Below are 15,363 nucleotides of genomic sequence, written 5' to 3'. Positions count from 1 at the left end.
CCATGATTCTCCGTATTTTTTTGTAGTCCATCAGTGCTTAGGACACTTTCTGTTGTAGCTCACCCACACTCTAACTGCATATGTAGTACAGCATTGAAAGTAGCTCCATTATATGCCATTTGGGGCTTCATATTTATTATTTTGCAGCATCAATTGTGCTCAGTTTGCAAGCAAAATAAACTATATTTACTTTAAATGCCAATTCTGCAAATTTGACTTGGGAACTGGGAATAACAGTTTCTTTTTGGAACTATATTTTGACCCTGGCAATAAAAGTTGAGAATTGGCAGAAATTTCCATGGCTCAGTTGAAGCAATTCTCTGGTCCAAAGTCTAAATAGATAACATATTTCAAAATAGTATGGATTATGTGTGAACTATAAAGGACTGTTCTCCAGCCAGCTGAGCTACAATAATAAAAAGTGCTAAAATGTATTTTTATCAGTCAAGTGAGCAGATCTAATTTAGGATACATGTGCAAGAAGAGATAGGCAAATTCTTTTCCGTTACTTTAGTTTAAGTATTTTATTATTCCATTGACTTAAACTGAATTTCTGTGGACTTAGCCAGTGTAACAGTGATCACATTCAAATCTGTGAAGTAAACCCCAGGACTGATGTGAATGATGATCTAAATTACACTGCCTGATCGTTTATAATGTCTTTTAGATCAGCCAACACTTGATGAACCTCTTATCAATGTTATTCACATCCTGACACATTTTGACCCAGACTACTGTCTAACATATGTGGCCATTTATTCCAGGCCATATTTTAACAAATTTGACTTCAAGTGGGCCACTTCAACCTCCTTTTTGCACTGTACTTTAACAATGTTTTGTGGTTTAACAGAATTTAGACAGAGCAATGAGAATTAAAGACGATAGGATAAAGATGATAGGGTAGGGAATATGATAAAAAGATTGTGAAATATGTTTAATTTTAAAAAGGCACCAAATGGTGTTGTTAGAAGCTCTTACGTCATACCTTTTGCTTATAACAGAAATCTGAATGTAATATTTATCTCTGATGGAGACCTGCCTTGAAGTACTTTGATTTGGTTATCTGAGAAGAGGTTTGGTTTTTTTCCTCAGGTCTCAGCCTGTAGTTTTTTGGATGAGATGGACTGCTCACTGAATTAAAAAGCAAAGAAACAGAACTGATCTTGGGAAGCTTTGTATTTCTGTTATTTACTGATATGATATTATTATTGGGCTAAATGCAGAGCTGTGTGTAAAGAGGAATAACCCTCTGCTTAGGCATCCAGCCCAACATAGCACGCTACAAAAGACTACTCTATTAATTACAAAATATATTGGTCTCACTAGCAAGAGCAACAAGACTGATCAATCCTCTTCAGCAATGAAAAATCAGACAGTCTAAAATGCTAGTATGACAACAATGTATAGTTTGGGACCTAAGAAGTGCAATGACAATAACAATAAAAATCCCCATTTATGGAGCACTTTATCAAACAAACATCTCGAGGCACCACACAATAAAAACATAAGAAAATGAAATCAAACAGTGCTGTGGGCTTGATTGAAGGGAAATCATTGATACTTATCCCTAAAAGCATAATGAAAAAACCCTTCATCTCTTGAGGTCTAGCATAGAAGTTAGAAATCTGCTTCAGAGGCCTAGTACTAATATCCTGGAGACAATTTCTTTTCTTGCTGATTCTATATTTGTTCTGGCACGGCACAGAACAGGGTGCCTGAAACAGTAGATTGAAACTGATTTAAAGAGCATGGTTACCACCTTCTAATCCAAAAGGTTATTCATGATTATAGAAATAACAACTTAAATTTGAGGAATAGTGCAAGAGTTTAGCTCAGATAATTTCTGACCCTTTAGCTATTTTCTCTCCTTTTTTGATGTGCCACCTTCTGTCTTTGCTTCAGATTCATGCAGGTGGCTCAACTATATGACTGTACTAAGTCACAAAACAGTTCTGTCCTTTTTCCTGCTTTCCTATTCCCAAGTTCCTTTCTGTTGATAGTGGGATTCTTGTCCTGCATCCAACTGCATGATGCAATTATGTCTGTAAACCCAAGTACAAACCTCTTTGTCCATTCTTCATACGCAAGAGTGGGCATACCAGAGACTGTGTCAGTTTTCCTCTTGGCAGATATGCTAGGTGAAGACACTTAAATATAGAAAATATCATCACTAATGACTCATTCCACTGCCCACCAGCATATGAGTTGGGAGGAAAAAGTTCTATTAGTCATTCTTGTAAATTTCTTATCATTTAGAGTGAAGCACATATTAGTCAACAGGCCTTTCAAAGGTAAAGAAAAGAGTAATATATGGAAACCAGGATTTTGTTGATGCTTTATGTTTCAATGTCATAAGCAAATTTCTTTAGCTAAAAACCATAAAGCAAAAATATACACAAAGTTTTCATGCAGTCACTTTCTGAATAGAAAGGGAAAAGATATATATTTACAAGGCTGGTAAACTTCTTCAGCCAGGCTCTAAGTAGGTATATTTAACAGCTGAAAAAAACTTTATATGGAATGTAGATTTCCCCTTCAAATATCAATTTCTATTATTTGATAGAGACCTATCTTCAAAAATTATTTACTGTAATACTGTAGGCAAAGCTGTGGAATAAAAGTCTATCAGTGATGATACTAATTTGAGTAGTTTTTCCTGCCCAGAAGAGTTGAAAGATTCTTTCCAGAACACTTAAAAGAACAGTAGGCAGCTTTGCATTTTGGAAACGAAAAGCTGTTATCAGCAGGCTTTTTTGCTTGGGTATCTTTGCTTGGGGACTTGGTGTATTTTGGGGGAAGGGGGGACACTTGGTTCGGGGGGCTTTGTTGTTGTTGTTGTTCCTTAAAAGCCTTTAATGATTTTTTAATCAAGGGGGTTTTTTCCTGACAAAATCTTGAATTTTGAAGCCACAGCTACTCATATATGCTAGCTGTTTATGTTTACATTTATGGATACCCCCTCATAAATCTAATGTAATAATAATAAGAAGAATAAGGATAATGACATCATAATAACTGCAAATTTTTTATTTTTAATTTTCAGTTAGTTGCGATTTTAAAGTTGAAAGCTTATGCAAGTAAGCTAACAGATAGCAATCTACCACCAGTAGTGCTACAAGATGATATTGCTATTGGAGGACTCCTATGGGTTCCTTACTGTTATTGCTAGAGCATATACAGCAGCATCTGTTGTGAGAAAGAACTCTGAATGGAATTCATTGTAATTATTTTATTATTTGGAGTGTGAAGTCATGAATAATGAGTCTTCACTGAATACAGAATATGATTGTGATTCCCCCCCCCCCCCCCCCCCCCCCCCATTTCCAAATGTGTAATTATTTGCACTGTTTTTACTGGATTCATTGATAAGGAAATACTTGAGCCATAAGGTCCTGAAAAGTGTGTCAGAACCAATAATTGATACTTCTGCATGTAAGTTAATGTTTATTTTATTGCCTCTGGTGTCTAGGAAGAGCAGTTTGGTATTTAGAAAGCAAATACAATTTCTAGACATCTAAGTCTGTCCCATTCATGCATTTAGACAGTGTGGACACTGTCTCACCAGGAGCAGATGCAGTGGGAGCTCGAACCATATCGCCTACCCATGGCTCAGAACTCTGAAATACATACGCTGTAAGAAAAAAGCTAGAATGAAGCTCTGATGAGCAGTATCTCCAGAATGGCAGTAGGAACGGTTATAGGGCTTCCTGCAACAGCAAATTGAGACCAGTGAGAAAATAAACACTGATAGCTGAATTCATTCCAGTTTCTAAGTTTTACAAGAAACATATATGGAGTCCCTTGACAGTGACCCCAAAGGACCTCCATCTTCCCTTTGGGCAACCAAGACTGTGTTTCCTTGACAGGTAGCAACTGCTGGAATAGAAATCAAAGCTTTCTTGGCTGAAAATGTCATGGTACTTCAGTACCATGAAACACAAAGAATGGGCCAGACAAAAATGGCAGAACACTGAGTCCAGAGACTGCCACAGATTTTGTGCTGGGTTTTATGGGTCCTGGTCATACAAAATCAGCCAAAGCAAAACTGAATCAAGGGCATCCTGAGGCTGAAGGTCAGCAGATGTGGCTTTACATCTCATCTGTGATACCAGTGCAGCTGGAGAAGCCTGCCTGCTAAACAACTGCTACAAGCTTCCTCTGTGCCTATCCCTCACATGTAGCATGGGTTGGCAACCTATGACCACCAACCTTTCAAATGGTTCAGGTGGCTGTCTCAACCCTGAACTGATTGATGAAGAAGCTGTGGGAGTCTCTGCCAGTTCCCTAACAAAAAAAAAGGCAACCCTCATTTCCATGCTCAGTGGGATGTCTATGTCAACTATCAGGTGCAATGAATAAGTAATAAGCTCAAGAGAGCTTTCCATTAATATCCTTTTCCTCAGGTTCAGCACTCATTGACATTTCTCCCATGTTTGCTTGAACAATCTGTTACCTTCAGTCATCTTTATTTGTATGAACCCAGACACTGAATAGCTGGGTGAACAGAGACATCTGTAAAGTCATCACCATTGACGAGTTTCATCAAACTGATGAGTCCAAACTGCATTAACTCTGTTGTGTGAATTCTGTCTGAGCAGTACAGTTCAATCCTAGAAACTGTTCACTAGAAACAGAAGACAGATGATTATCCAGGCAGAGTGCTTATGTCAGGTGGCAGTCTAGAAAAAGAAGCTGGTGATCTGCACAAGGAATGCATTCCTTTATTCAGCAATATAAAGCAAATTTTCATACAGAAAAGCCTATAAATAGTTTTGACTTCTCTGAATTTGAAAATAAATTTTACTTCTATAGATATTAAATAGAGGCACTTGCAAAAGAGCAAATCTGTTTTACTAAAGGTAATGAATAAACATGCTTTCTTTCCTCATCAAGACAGTTTAATCTCCAAGCTATTAATTTTTTAAAATCTTATTTTTTTTTACTCAAAGCGTATTGTAAAATACTAATGCTTGTGGCTTTGGATAAGTTTGCAATAAGCTTCTGTAAAAAAGTGATTGAATTTTATCTAATTTGAAGTCAATGGAAAACCAGAAAGAAAGAGATTCCTGAATGTATTTTGCAGCAGTTGCAAACATTCATTGAATTCATTAAACATTCATTAGCATTCATTAAATACCCTTGCTGGAATATTAGTCACGGTCAAGAAGTACTATGCTGACTGTGTGTACTGATAGTTGGAAATTTTACCTCTAGATAGATTAGAGATTACAATAGGGTTTCCTTACTTTTCTGATCCAAATACACCGATATGAACAAACTTCTATTAACTTCATTAATCTGTTAAAGGAAATTGGCCCCAGAGATCTGAAATGCATTCTCTAGTTCTGCATCACTGCAAAATTTTCATGCAGATTTGTTTAGGCGAGCTGATAGGGCATACTCAGAACAGTAACAATGTAATAAGAAGGGGTGCTCTCAGGTTCTTGCTGAGGCGGTGTCACGACCCAGACTGGACAGACCAGGGAGTCCTGTTTAATTCAAAATTCCCTCGGGCTAAATCAGGGTGAAATGACACCAAACGATCAGTTAAAGATTTTATTCATGACAGAAGCAAACTGAACTGGGGAGGTGTGGTAGTAGGTGGCAGGGTTTCTCACAACAGGAATTGGCATAAGACTACTTCTGTAAACTGCGTAACCATATACATCCATTCAGGGAATAAGGAGATCCCTCCTGTTGAGTCACAAGGTTCAGAGCAGACCCCCTTGCTTTCCAGACTTCTCCTCAGAGAAGGGTCTAGGGGTGGCTGGATCTACTCTTAGGCTCAGACTTGGTCAACGGTTTATATCTTGAAACGGATGAGGTGTAGGGATTGTGGAAAAGGAAAGAGAGAAGAAGACAGAGAGAAAAAGGAAGAGAGAAAGATTTCACTGGTCCTGGGTCCAGCATTGGTACAGTCAGCTGAGGTGACTAGTCAGCTGAGGGGTCCGGTCCCGGTGGGCTTGTGCACCCAGGGCTTCAGTTTATGTCCTGTTATCATCCCTGCTCCTCCTTCGGGTGGGCACCCGAACTTGTCAGGTTAATGAACAGTTTGTGAGCCTTTGGGTTTGGGGGTCATTTGTGGAGTAACTTCTTCCCTGCAGACATGGCCATTGTTTGATCTTTGTATCAGAACAGGGAGCTGCGCCCTCCAGCACTCCCTCCCCCTCCTGTTGCTGATGTCTGAGCTGATGGGCTTTTCACCTTGGCTCCTTGCTGTGCAGGGTTTGTCTTTAAGCAGAACTTGACCCACCACAATGTTTGAGACATTAACTCTTTCAGTCTCTCACAGGCAGAACGATCCATGAGTTTATTGGATTTGCGTGGCAAGGTTTTGGTAGCAGGGGGGCTATAGGGGTGGCTTCTGTGAGAAGCTGCTAGGAGCTTCCCCCATGTCCAATGAAGCCAATGCCAGCTGGCTCCAAGACGGACCCACAGCTGGCCAAGGCAGAGCCCATCAGCAACGGTGGTAGTGCCTCTGGGATAACAGATTTAAGAAGGGAAAAAGTTGCTGGGGCACAGAAACTGCAGCCAGAGAGAGGAGTGAGAATATGTGAGAGAAACAACCCTGCAGACACCAAAGTCAGTACAGAAGGAGGGGGAGGAGGTGCTCCAGGTGCCAGAGCAGAGATTCCCCTGCAGCCCGTGGGGAAGACCATGGTGAGGCAGGCTGTCTCCCTGCAGCCTGAGGACCACCCCACGCCGGAGCAGGTGGGTGCCCGAAGGAGGCTGTGGCCCTGTGGGAAGCCCATGCTGGAGCAGGCTCCTGGCAGGACCTGTGGATCTGTGGAGAGAGGAGCCCAGACAGTTTCTGGCAGAACTTGTGACCCTGGAGGGGCCCCATGCTGCAGTAGTCTGTGCCTGAAGGACTGCAGCCTGTGGGAGGGACCCATGCTGGAGCAGTTCATGAAGAACTGCAGCCCATGGGAAGGACCCATGCTGGAGAAGTTCAGGGAGGACTGTCTCCCATGGGAGGAACCCCACGCTGGAGCAGGGGCAGAGTGTGATGAGTCCTGCCCCTGAGGAGGAAGGAGTGGCAGAGACACCGTGTGATGAACTGACCGTAACTCCCATTCCCCACCCCCCTGCGCCACTGGAGGAGGTAGGTGGAGAATTCAGGAGTGAAGCTGTGCCCAGGAAGAAGGGAGAGGTCAGGGGAAGGTATTTTTAAGATTTGGTTTTATTTCTCATTATTCTACTCTGGTTGATTGGCGACAAGTTAATTTTCTCCAAGTCGAGTCTGTTTTGCCCATGACAGTAACTGGTGAGTGATCTCTCCCTGTCCTTATCTCGACCCATGAACCTTTTGTTATATTTTTTCTCCCTTGTCAAGCTGAGGCAGGGAGTGATAGAGCAGCTTTGGTGGGCACCTGGCATCCAGCCAGGGTCAACCCACCACAATGAGAGAGCAGATCTTGGTCTACCCGGATGTCTTCTTTGGCTTAGCAATGGTGGATCCAAAATAATGACAAGCAACAGGCAGAGTGCATAGGCAGAAGATATCAGCTATTTTAGGAATGATAATTTGCTTTTTTCTAATTTGCACAGGAAAAAGCAATGCTTTACTGAGGAAAATCTTACATAATAAAAGTTCATCCAGGGACAAAACCCCTGTTCTAAACTTTCAGTCCTACTTCACATTCTTTCCTTATATGTCTACAATTAATATACCTTCTTGTGGCTCCCAGGTTATCACCTTGTAGGACCATCAGAAAAAGAAACATTTTTACTCCATTGGGTTTCATGGAGTTGTGAAATAATGCAGTGTTTCTTTTTGCAGTCATTCATATCCTGACATGGTAGTCATACTGATCTGATGGGTTGGAGAAAACATCAAAAATTTTCTCTCCCTCCAGAAATCAGAAAAATTAACAGATCTAATATTGTTCATAATTAGTGATGATATTGTCAGACTTTTTTGTTTTGGGCTTGAAACAGAGCATGGGCTATGCAGTACATGCAATGGCTTAATCACAAGTCCTTTCCATTAATGACAGTTTAAATATGAAAGAGTCCAAGGACTTTCTGCCCCAAAAGAGGGAGCTGTCACATGTACAGTTTGAGAAATCTGCATTTTAATAATCCTCTACTTTGAAAGGTAAAGTTCCTTTCATGACTGATTTCAATTAAAAAAAGACTTCTACTTATAACTTTATTAATGTTCTCTTTTAACATACCTCCTTTTGCAGTATAAGATCTTTTTAATGACAATGAAACATATATGCAATGTTTATGATCTGATTTAATGCCATTTTTAAATGAGAAAGTTATTAAAACATGAATCATGTTGCAGCTAATAAAAAATGAGAGGAATCACAGGAGCAAAGGCCCAGTCAGAAAGCTGTGGCTCTTTAATGCAGAAATATGTATTGTGTGATGCTATTAAATGAATCACAGGGACTAATCTTTTAGTTCTTTACCACGGCCTATATGGGAGGAATGGGATTCAGCCTAGATGCATACGATACGTGGGACTCTGCATTTGCATTTGAGTCTTGCATAAAAACCTGTATCTCAAAGCACTTCAAGGAATTGACTACAATTCAACAAATTGACTACAACACAATGAATGAGTTGCAAATTAGTAACTTGCCATTTGGTTATACAGTTGATAGAACATTTAAAGAGACAATATCTAAGCAGTAGGTGCTGTGATACATGGTACACCTGTGAGAGCAGCCACCCCTAGTTTGGGGTCTGAAAGCCATGGGGACAGGCTCTGGGGCATGTGGGTGGAGCAAGGAGGAGAGGAATGGGAAGCAGAAGTAGCTGAGAGTCCTTTGAACTAACTTTCATCATTTTTGTAGCTTTAGTTAATACCAGGAGGTGTCACCATTGGCAACAGTATAGAAGAACCAATAAGGCGAAAGAAGGAGCAGTGTGCACCAAGAGGGAAAAGATGTTGTGGTTTGGTTTTGGGTTTTTTTTTTTATGCACAGGTCCATGAAAACCTGGCAGCCTGCAGTGATGGGAAAGATACATAATGTGATAAAGCTTGGTAACCGGCATGTGTGATTGAACAAACCAATGAAGAGATAACATTTGAAAGCTTTACAGCTTGGAAAGCTGTTAGCAAGCTGGTGTCCCCTTCATCATTTTTAATTTTACTTTTACTGCCCTTCATTTGCTTTGACGGGTTGATGTTGCCATGGTGCAGTTGAAATTCTCATAAAAGTGCTGTTACCCTTTCAAGATGGCTATTTTTTCCTAGGGTTTATACCACATTTTATAGTTATGTCAGAAGGTTTACTTGGTTTATGAATTCTCCAAGCTCTGAGACTGCTCTAAAAACTCTGTGTTGCGGTTCAGCTTTTGCCTTTTAATTTGTGAGATTTAACAACCACTACATCAGTGTGTTATATCCCTACGTAATTAGAAAACTCATTTTAAATGTATCCTTTTGTTAATAAGGGTAAATAAAATTTCAGCTTGTCCCTCACCTCTTTGATCTGTAGTTTCTTTAACAAGAAAAAAAAAGGGGGGAGGGCATTTTTTTCTGACTAAAGCTCTGTGGCTCCTTTTTATACTAATCCCCCAACTTCTAAATCATTTATCTCATGTAGGAAAATAATTTTAAAAGGTCTTTCTACTCCCTATGAAATACCATACCCAGTGTTCATAGAGATACTCTCATGCTTGCAGTGGAAGTTGATTCATGTCAGATGTGAATTGGTCCCATGGTGCTTTTGCAATCACAATTAATTTCCCTTTTGCTTGCTCTGTAGCAATTCAGGCTAAGGATCTATGGAGTGAAACTCTTGTCGGTGGTGTTGTGAGTTAAACTTTTTGCAAGATGTTTTTTAAAATGAATGTGCACATTTTGATAAACCTGAAAACCTGTTAGTCATTAAGAACTGTGCTACATGATGCTGACTCTGTGTGAACAACAGACCAACTTCACATCTTGAGTAGAACTTTGGGGTGGAAGAGGATGGAAAGGGCAAGAAGAGACTTTTCTAGACTTTACATTGCAGTCTAGAAAGATTGTTCAGGAAAGCTATGCCCTGTAAGGGCAGGTAGTGAGATTCATTCATTAATTACTATTTCTGTTACTGTTCTGGAAGAAAAAGTGAATTTAATAAGTGCACTGTATCTGGCTTTCATAGCAATAGTGGTGCTAAAGGAAGGAAGGAAGGAATGTTTCAGACACAACTCTATTGAATTGGAATTTATTGCCTTCAGTGGAATTAGAAGCAAAAATTAGAAGTTGTCTCTTCCCAAAAGCAGTGTCATTAAAGGCAGCACAAACTAATCCAGAGACGAACACAAGTTGCACCTGGACATAACTTTTGAATAATCAAAATTTTTGACCTGCTCAGACCTGGGTTGGTCCAATTTCTGGCACTAACATAAAATTAAATGAGCAAACAATGTTTAAATGTCAAATAAGGGTCAACAAGCAGAGTAAGACCCAGAATTGGCATCTTACTACTACAGGTAGTATCAGATACATCAATTCTTGTAAGTACCTTGCTGGAACAATGTATTGAAGAGTAACAATTAGGCATAATTTCAAGATGCTTTGGGGAAAACCTAAATAAAATATCACCTATCTACACCTCAGGAGACCTACCCTGTATTATGTGTAGTCCAGCTCTAACAGGAACAGGTATCATTAGTGCCTTTCACAGCTTTGCTTTTATTTCCTTCCACTTACCTGTTTTACACTATAGTGTACTGATCAGTACTGTCATATATATATATATTATATTTGCACATAGCACAAGGACTGTTTGCTCACATATGACTGAGTTACATTCTCTAAGCAATAGAACAACTCACCTAGTTTTTCTGAATTTATTATGCATTGAAGTAGCTTCCCCCAAATTTGAATGATACATTTAAAACTGGAATTTAGAAGACAGCTTGTCTTTGAAAAACAGAAGATTAGAAAATTGCATCTAGGTATATGAGTCATCCAGCTATAGATTTGATCAGGTCATCTGAATAAGGAACTTACATTTGCTCCCATTTGCACTTGTAATTTAGGGAGGAGTGAAAGGGAGGTGAAAAACAATTGTTCTTGATTCAAAGGCATTATTACGTCATGAAGTGGGTTTTTTTCTTCTGAAGTTAATAGGTTTGTTCCCATCACCCGTGCCAGAGTCCTATGCAGCTCTATATTGTTATTTTATTTTAGCTGAATGACAGTTTAAATGTCATTGTAATCATGATCTGTCCTTAAAATGGTATCATTTTGTTTTGGTCTCTTGTTAAATACTTTCCTCCTTAATTGCCTTTTCATTCAGCCAGAAGACTTATAATGGCAACCACAGCACAGCTGAAAAACAATTCATTGTATCAGTCACAGACTCTCATAATGGAGCACCTTAATAAGAGCAAGTTCTGTACTTCTTGAAGGCACAAGATAAATTAGGTTCATAGTCCATTATTTGAACAAGGGTATCTGACTTATGGCAAATCTATCTGAAAGAGTATTGTAGAATTGTATTTTATCTTTAAGAAATGTGTTTTCTAAAAGTAAGATATTTACTTCTGTTGCAGTAAAGGATTTAAACAGAAGAATTTCTCTCTAATGTTTGTTGAATCATACTAGAATGATGAGGTAGAACAGAGCCATACATCAAACAACCAATGTGAAAAACTTAACGTTGTATTTTATTTCAGGAGGGAAGGCTGAGCACAGAATGCCCAATGGTTTTGCCAAAAGCACACTTTCTCTTCCTTATTTACCAAGCTATATATACAATGAAGAAGGTGACAGCACTCTTAAACTTTTTCTACTGCTGAAATTTACGGATGTGCACATTTACTTTTTCTTTTACAAAGAACATCACAACGGCAGTGCTGGAGACTGCATTTCTCTAGCCCTGTAGAACAGCTATAATGTAAAGAGAAGCAAGGCAGTTGTTTGGTGGTTTTTTTTTCCTGTAGATGCCCTATCAGTTTGTCCTCTTTGTCAAGCAGAGAGCTGAGAATGGGTGAAAAGAGCACTCTGGATTTCTTCCCAAACCTGTTTGGGGGGGCTTTTCCTTGCTGTGTACTTATAAGTACCACAGGCAGTATTTACTCTGGTGGCCATTTTATTCTATCTTAAGCATTGAACTGACACTAAGAACTCATTTTTTGGGTGCCTGTCAGGCATCATCAGACAACCACTGGGTTTTAGTATGACCTGGAAGAGATTCAGACTTACAGTTTAACATCTGAGAAATGCTATAATGCACTGAAATTTCCTGTACAAGTCCCTTTGGTTTTGGCTCAAATAACAGTCAGATTCAATCTTCTCATGTAAACACTTGCTCCTAATCTTTACCAGAAGTGTCATGAGGTCAGCCAATCCTTTCTTGATATTTCTTGATCCACAACTAGGATACAGATAAGATTTGAGGAAATCGGTTACTCTTCATACAGTTTCTTAAGGTATAAATGGAAAGGAGGCCTACTGTGATTTTCGATCCTGTCTCACCAACCCCTTCATTCAGTTGCCTCAGTGCCTTTGGTTGGCATTTTGAACATCTACTCCTGGAGTAGGGCTATTTCACTTACAATAAATAGATGAGGTGTCGGGTAAAAAAATGTGTTTATTGTAAGTATGTAGTTCTCTGTTCTTGATAAGTTACCTACCACTGTAATTTTGCATACAGTTTAACTTTCTAAATACTGAGCCAATGAATTGTGCTCAGTCACTTGCAGTCTCCTTGGTGCTAGCGAGAAGGCATTCTGTAGACTGACTACCAAGTCAGTGAGGCAAAGTGGAGACTTGGGAACAAAAGCAAGGTGAGTCTGTAAACCCTGGCTGCAAATGGGTCTACTAGAGGTAGGGTTTCATAACCATCACACTGTTAACAGCAGTTCAGTGCAGTTTCTCCCTGACATGGATACAGAGCGTCTACCTAACCAGGTGGAGATAATGGACCACAAAAGTCCTTCTGGTAAACCAGCTTTGATTCAGAGTAGTGGATATGTGATGTTGTAGGCACTTACAGTGATTATTGGAAAATCTACAATAGAAATTATATATGTGGAAGCAGGGAGCAGGAAGACTGAGAAAACCTTTCAGCTGCTTCTCCCAGCCATTAAGGGTCCATAGCTATTGGGTGCCTTTCTCCTCTTTCTCTCTTGAATAAGGAAACAAAGTTCAGCTCTTTCCTAAATACTGGGCCAGATGCTGTGCTGCTGTCACACGTGCAACATTGTGCTCCGTTTCCTTTGAGTTGCAGGCACAGACTTTTGGCCTAAGGATCTGTAAGTGAAATTAGGAGGTCTGTGCATCCATGCATAATTATTGCTGTTGTTGCAAGATATCTGACATTTAAAACTTAAGTTTATGATGCAACTTTGGAAACAGACTTCCTGAGTTGTGAGAATAATTAACTCCTTCCCTTCTTGAGACTCTTGCATGTGGCACTCCTCTCTCCAGCATTCCTCTATGCTTTGAGTGCCCTCTGGGTCAATCTGTCTGTCTTCTGTGTACTTTTCACTGGTTCAGGATGTCAATAACCAACTAGCACATCTCCTTCTGACTGCTGGTGCTTCAACACATGGGACTCTTCTGTAATATGGGCTTGCGGTAGGTTCATCTTTCTGGCTTCTCAAAATATATTTTTACCAACCAAGATTTCAGCTGAAGTCCTGGACTGTCCCATCTCCTGGGGAGATAGATGCATCTTAGTCTGTTACAAACTAAAATAAACATGAGATCTGAGGTGAAAAATGGCTTTCTGAACAGATGAAAGAGATTTTGATTCTTGTTGCATTGTAGCATGAAGAACAGGTCTAAAATGAACACATACAGTAGATACATCATGGTCTGTAGTTACAATAATGAGTTTGTCTGTAAGGTACGTAGCAAATCTCATAGAGAACCCTCTTGAATATGCCAGTAAAACAGTTTCCAAGATGCAAGAAAGATCTCCGTAAAGATTACAGCCTAATGTCTAGCACTTTGAGACATTCTGGTAGGAGTACTACATTTATTAGACTTTCATTAAGTTTATTCATGGTTATAGAAACTCTTTCCATGATGTGGTAATGTAACCACAACTTGTTTTAATTTTAAGTGTTTATTGTTACTTTTTTGAGTAACCCCTTTCTCAGAAGGGACTAAGAGTCTTGTTGGTTTAGATCATTTGTATAGTGACAAGTTTAGTGGATCTGTGATGTGGTTGACATAACATTACTTCTGCAACTGAATATTTTGAATACTAAAATTTCTACTAGCATCCAATATCAATAATAGGATTCAACACAGAAGAAATTATATGGTATCATGATGGGAATGAAGGCAATATTATTGCTGGAAAAAAATATTCTTGGGGGAAAAATGTCACTAGTGTTGATTTTCCTTCAAAAAATTAACAAAGCATTGTATTTGTCGTATTGATGATACAGGCCTCATCTTATGCTTTAATAGCATCCTGTGGATGTCGTGATATTAATTGAATGCCTCCGTATCATAAATGGCAATATTAGGATCACAGCAACAGCTGAACATAGGGTAAGTTCCGCTAGATCTAGCCTTCTGTTTTATGTGCACATGGATGCTAATGTAGTGAGCCTCTGATCTAGAGGTTTATATACCGAAATAAGAATACTGGATAGACAGTATTTGCTTGTTTGCCTAAAATATATGCTTCTTTGTGTTGGGACAGTGATAGAGAATTTTGGGAGGATCAGTGTTCAGAGGTATGAGTGTTTGTTTTGCATGATTTTGCTAGGTTGCTCTAAATGAATGATAGGTTAGTCCAAACAGTAAATACAAGGAAATTGTCCTGTTTCATTTCTCAATCCAAAGTTGTTACATTTCTGAATCCTGGGATAGTAATTTTGTTCTCAGCTTTTCCTCTCCAGCCTCTATTGTATTTTGAAGTGTCTGTGCCTGGTTTTATATCCAAAGCTTCCTACGATTGGAGTCTGGGGATCCTGGGAGTGTGTTTCTGGTGAAGATTTTTTCTTGAAGGAAATTTATCAAGAATAGCTGGGTGGATTCTGGTGCAGCTGAAGTGTCTGATACCAAGGCAAATGACATTGCTTGAAAATGATGGCCATGAAATGCAAGTACATTGCAAATCACTCAGCTGCAGAGTCTTGGAATAAGAGCATTGCAGAGCTGATGTATGGACTGATGTTGCCATTTAATGTGGTTTCCCAGCAAACCTTTCATAAAATTCATGACTGTAGCTGACCTCTGTTACTGTGTTCCTTTTTTTTTGGGGGGGGGAGGCTATAACCCAGCTCTCTACAGCATTGCACTGAAAAGTGATGTGTGATGTGAAGCAAGGTGAGGCGAATCATGTTCACTTCACCACAGACACTAGAGGTGAGCCTGTAGTCAAACAGTTGATTAAATGTCACAGCATATTCGACAGTCTTCCAGGCTGACAAGGTTCTGGTCCAAGC

The sequence above is a fragment of the Accipiter gentilis genome, chromosome 9 (assembly GCF_929443795.1).
Source record: "Accipiter gentilis chromosome 9, bAccGen1.1, whole genome shotgun sequence".
Classification (NCBI taxonomy): domain Eukaryota; kingdom Metazoa; phylum Chordata; class Aves; order Accipitriformes; family Accipitridae; genus Astur; species Astur gentilis.
The sequence above is the reverse complement of the archived record's forward strand: the minus strand, read 5'-3'. Positions refer to the sequence as shown.